This window comes from Aquarana catesbeiana, linkage group LG01 (assembly GCF_042186555.1).
Source record: "Aquarana catesbeiana isolate 2022-GZ linkage group LG01, ASM4218655v1, whole genome shotgun sequence".
NCBI lineage: Eukaryota > Metazoa > Chordata > Amphibia > Anura > Ranidae > Aquarana > Aquarana catesbeiana.
In genome coordinates, this window is record NC_133324.1 from 276,072,669 (window position 1) to 276,077,668 (window position 5,000).

General features: G+C 44.8%; 6 non-coding genes across 6 annotated transcripts; all 6 read right to left on the minus strand.

Moving 5' to 3' along the window:
* Positions 1 to 115: 115 nt before the first annotated feature.
* LOC141124922 (U5 spliceosomal RNA) lies at positions 116 to 230 on the minus strand. Its single transcript, XR_012241241.1, has one exon. It is a non-coding gene; the product is annotated as a U5 spliceosomal RNA (small nuclear RNA).
* Positions 231 to 988: 758 nt separating this feature from the next.
* LOC141124949 (U5 spliceosomal RNA) lies at positions 989 to 1,103 on the minus strand. The gene has a single exon (XR_012241266.1). It is a non-coding gene; the product is annotated as a U5 spliceosomal RNA (small nuclear RNA).
* A 758-nt stretch (positions 1,104 to 1,861) lies between these two features.
* Positions 1,862 to 1,976, minus strand: LOC141124547 (U5 spliceosomal RNA). The gene has a single exon (XR_012240923.1). It is a non-coding gene; the product is annotated as a U5 spliceosomal RNA (small nuclear RNA).
* Positions 1,977 to 2,734: 758 nt separating this feature from the next.
* LOC141124548 (U5 spliceosomal RNA) lies at positions 2,735 to 2,849 on the minus strand. Its single transcript, XR_012240924.1, has one exon. It is a non-coding gene; the product is annotated as a U5 spliceosomal RNA (small nuclear RNA).
* A 758-nt stretch (positions 2,850 to 3,607) lies between these two features.
* On the minus strand, positions 3,608 to 3,723 carry LOC141124844 (U5 spliceosomal RNA). Its single transcript, XR_012241174.1, has one exon. It is a non-coding gene; the product is annotated as a U5 spliceosomal RNA (small nuclear RNA).
* A 758-nt stretch (positions 3,724 to 4,481) lies between these two features.
* LOC141124549 (U5 spliceosomal RNA) lies at positions 4,482 to 4,596 on the minus strand. The gene has a single exon (XR_012240925.1). It is a non-coding gene; the product is annotated as a U5 spliceosomal RNA (small nuclear RNA).
* Positions 4,597 to 5,000: the final 404 nt, after the last annotated feature.

Genomic DNA, 5,000 nt, shown 5'->3' on the forward strand with positions numbered 1-5,000 from the left:
GACCACCAAATGGTTTTCGATGCCACGTTGACCACCACCACCACCAACAACATTAACGCTGTCTCAGCATCTTTCCAAATCAAAAGAACTCAAGCTATTTTTCACCAGATTAGCAAGCCCAGCTTTAGCTAGGCATCAAAAAATTCTCTGAAACTCATAGTTGTTCCCCTCCACGGAAATCTTTAGTAAAAGGCGAAAGATTTATCCGATCTGAAGAGAAACCAGAGTATAACAGGCAAACATCCTAAACTAGGTCTCGGCGGCGCACACATGCTGCTCTACTCATGGCGACTCCGTAGACGCTATCATTTCTCAGCAAAAACATAGCCAAATAAGGTGCAGAACTGATTAAAAGAAATGACAAGTCAAAGAAAAACACCACTAGAAAGAGTTTGTCAAGCTAAAAATGTCAAAATATATCACCTGAGATACATTAGGGTTATGCAAATAAGGAAAAGTGAAAGGACGGCCCACTGCCGGGGATAATGAGAGAAGGCCGCTATAGAGCAGGACAGCCTAATTTGCATGTCTTTACAGCTGCATAGCGGGAATCAGCAGGCGCTTGTAGCAATTCGCTTCATCAGAACCGCATAAAAGGCGCGCGGCAATGGAATTGGGGAATATAGCGCGTTGCCCTGTGCTTTTTAAAGGATCCCTTAAAAAGAGTCGAATAGGACCGCACAGGGGCCGACTTACCGAGAATGGAGCACGCGGGAAGTTTTTTCAACGTTTTGCTAACAGGAGCGAGTCCGCAAGAATTCAAGCAGGAGCCGCTTTGGTTGGCTACACCGTCAACTTTCATTTGAGGCCAACCGCACAAAGCCAACAAAAAAAGACACCCAAAAATGCTCCGATAACTTGTAGGTAGACCAAGACCACCAAATGGTTTTCGATGCCACGTTGACCACCACCACCACCAACAACATTAACGCTGTCTCAGCATCTTTCCAAATCAAAAGAACTCAAGCTATTTTTCACCAGATTAGCAAGCCCAGCTTTAGCTAGGCATCAAAAAATTCTCTGAAACTCATAGTTGTTCCCCTCCACGGAAATCTTTAGTAAAAGGCGAAAGATTTATTCGATCTGAAGAGAAACCAGACTATAACAGGCAAACATCCTAAACTAGGTCTCGGCGGCGCACACATGCTGCTCTACTCATGGCGACTCCGTAGACGCTATCATTTCTCAGCAAAAACATAGCCAAATAAGGTGCAGAACTGATTAAAAGAAATGACAAGTCAAAGAAAAACACCACTAGAAAGAGTTTGTCAAGCTAAAAATGTCAAAATATATCACCTGAGATACATTAGGGTTATGCAAATAAGGAAAAGTGAAAGGACGGCCCACTGCCGGGGATAATGAGAGAAGGCCGCTATAGAGCAGGACAGCCTAATTTGCATGTCTTTACAGCTGCATAGCGGGAATCAGCAGGCGCTTGTAGCAATTCGCTTCATCAGAACCGCATAAAAAGCGCGCGGCAATGGAATTGGGGAATATAGCGCGTTGCCCTGTGCTTTTTAAAGGATCCCTTAAAAAGAGTCGAATAGGACCGCACAGGGGCCGACTTACCGAGAATGGAGCACGCGGGAAGTTTTTTCAACGTTTTGCTAACAGGAGCGAGTCCGCAAGAATTCAAGCAGGAGCCGCTTTGGTTGGCTACACCGTCAACTTTCATTTGAGGCCAACCGCACAAAGCCAACAAAAAAAGACACCCAAAAATGCTCCGATAACTTGTAGGTAGACCAAGACCACCAAATGGTTTTCGATGCCACGTTGACCACCACCACCACCAACAACATTAACGCTGTCTCAGCATCTTTCCAAATCAAAAGAACTCAAGCTATTTTTCACCAGATTAGCAAGCCCAGCTTTAGCTAGGCATCAAAAAATTCTCTGAAACTCATAGTTGTTCCCCTCCACGGAAATCTTTAGTAAAAGGCGAAAGATTTATTCGATCTGAAGAGAAACCAGAGTATAACAGGCAAACATCCTAAACTAGGTCTCGGCGGCGCACACATGCTGCTCTACTCATGGCGACTCCGTAGACGCTATCATTTCTCAGCAAAAACATAGCCAAATAAGGTGCAGAACTGATTAAAAGAAATGACAAGTCAAAGAAAAACACCACTAGAAAGAGTTTGTCAAGCTAAAAATGTCAAAATATATCACCTGAGATACATTAGGGTTATGCAAATAAGGAAAAGTGAAAGGACGGCCCACTGCCGGGGATAATGAGAGAAGGCCGCTATAGAGCAGGACAGCCTAATTTGCATGTCTTTACAGCTGCATAGCGGGAATCAGCAGGCGCTTGTAGCAATTCGCTTCATCAGAACCGCATAAAAGGCGCGCGGCAATGGAATTGGGGAATATAGCGCGTTGCCCTGTGCTTTTTAAAGGATCCCTTAAAAAGAGTCGAATAGGACCGCACAGGGGCCGACTTACCGAGAATGGAGCACGCGGGAAGTTTTTTCAACGTTTTGCTAACAGGAGCGAGTCCGCAAGAATTCAAGCAGGAGCCGCTTTGGTTGGCTACACCGTCAACTTTCATTTGAGGCCAACCGCACAAAGCCAACAAAAAAAGACACCCAAAAATGCTCCGATAACTTGTAGGTAGACCAAGACCACCAAATGGTTTTCGATGCCACGTTGACCACCACCACCACCAACAACATTAACGCTGTCTCAGCATCTTTCCAAATCAAAAGAACTCAAGCTATTTTTCACCAGATTAGCAAGCCCAGCTTTAGCTAGGCATCAAAAAATTCTCTGAAACTCATAGTTGTTCCCCTCCACGGAAATCTTTAGTAAAAGGCGAAAGATTTATTCGATCTGAAGAGAAACCAGAGTATAACAGGCAAACATCCTAAACTAGGTCTCGGCGGCGCACACATGCTGCTCTACTCATGGCGACTCCGTAGACGCTATCATTTCTCAGCAAAAACATAGCCAAATAAGGTGCAGAACTGATTAAAAGAAATGACAAGTCAAAGAAAAACACCACTAGAAAGAGTTTGTCAAGCTAAAAATGTCAAAATATATCACCTGAGATACATTAGGGTTATGCAAATAAGGAAAAGTGAAAGGACGGCCCACTGCCGGGGATAATGAGAGAAGGCCGCTATAGAGCAGGACAGCCTAATTTGCATGTCTTTACAGCTGCATAGCGGGAATCAGCAGGCGCTTGTAGCAATTCGCTTCATCAGAACCGCATAAAAGGCGCGCGGCAATGGAATTGGGGAATATAGCGCGTTGCCCTGTGCTTTTTAAAGGATCCCTTAAAAAGAGTCGAATAGGACCGCACAGGGGCCGACTTACCGAGAATGGAGCACGCGGGAAGTTTTTTCAACGTTTTGCTAACAGGAGCGAGTCCGCAAGAATTCAAGCAGGAGCCGCTTTGGTTGGCTACACCGTCAACTTTCATTTGAGGCCAACCGCACAAAGCCAACAAAAAAAGACACCCAAAAATGCTCCGATAACTTGTAGGTAGACCAAGACCACCAAATGGTTTTCGATGCCACGTTGACCACCACCACCACCAACAACATTAACGCTGTCTCAGCATCTTTCCAAATCAAAAGAACTCAAGCTATTTTTCACCAGATTAGCAAGCCCAGCTTTAGCTAGGCATCAAAAAAATTCTCTGAAACTCATAGTTGTTCCCCTCCACGGAAATCTTTAGTAAAAGGCGAAAGATTTATTCGATCTGAAGAGAAACCAGAGTATAACAGGCAAACATCCTAAACTAGGTCTCGGCGGCGCACACATGCTGCTCTACTCATGGCGACTCCGTAGACGCTATCATTTCTCAGCAAAAACATAGCCAAATAAGGTGCAGAACTGATTAAAAGAAATGACAAGTCAAAGAAAAACACCACTAGAAAGAGTTTGTCAAGCTAAAAATGTCAAAATATATCACCTGAGATACATTAGGGTTATGCAAATAAGGAAAAGTGAAAGGACGGCCCACTGCCGGGGATAATGAGAGAAGGCCGCTATAGAGCAGGACAGCCTAATTTGCATGTCTTTACAGCTGCATAGCGGGAATCAGCAGGCGCTTGTAGCAATTCGCTTCATCAGAACCGCATAAAAGGCGCGCGGCAATGGAATTGGGGAATATAGTGCGTTGCCCTGTGCTTTTTAAAGGATCCCTTAAAAAGAGTCGAATAGGACCGCACAGGGGCCGACTTACCGAGAATGGAGCACGCGGGAAGTTTTTTCAACGTTTTGCTAACAGGAGCGAGTCCGCAAGAATTCAAGCAGGAGCCGCTTTGGTTGGCTACACCGTCAACTTTCATTTGAGGCCAACCGCACAAAGCCAACAACAAAAGACACCCAAAAATGCTCCGATAACTTGTAGGTAGACCAAGACCACCAAATGGTTTTCGATGCCACGTTGACCACCACCACCACCAACAACATTAACGCTGTCTCAGCATCTTTCCAAATCAAAAGAACTCAAGCTATTTTTCACCAGATTAGCAAGCCCAGCTTTAGCTAGGCATCAAAAAATTCTCTGAAACTCATAGTTGTTCCCCTCCACGGAAATCTTTAGTAAAAGGCGAAAGATTTATTCGATCTGAAGAGAAACCAGAGTATAACAGGCAAACATCCTAAACTAGGTCTCGGCGGCGCACACATGCTGCTCTACTCATGGCGACTCCGTAGACGCTATCATTTCTCAGCAAAAACATAGCCAAATAAGGTCCGGAACTGATTAAAAGAAATGACAAGTCAAAGAAAAACACCACTAGAAAGAGTTTGTCAAGCTAAAAATGTCAAAATATATCACCTGAGATACATTAGGGTTATGCAAATAAGGAAAAGTGAAAGGACGGCCCACTGCCGGGGATAATGAGAGAAGGCCGCTATAGAGCAGGACAGCCTAATTTGCATGTCTTTACAGCTGCATAGCGGGAATCAGCAGGCGCTTGTAGCAATTCGCTTCATCAGAACCGCATAAAAGGCGCGCGGCAATGGAATTGGGGAATATAGCGCGTTGC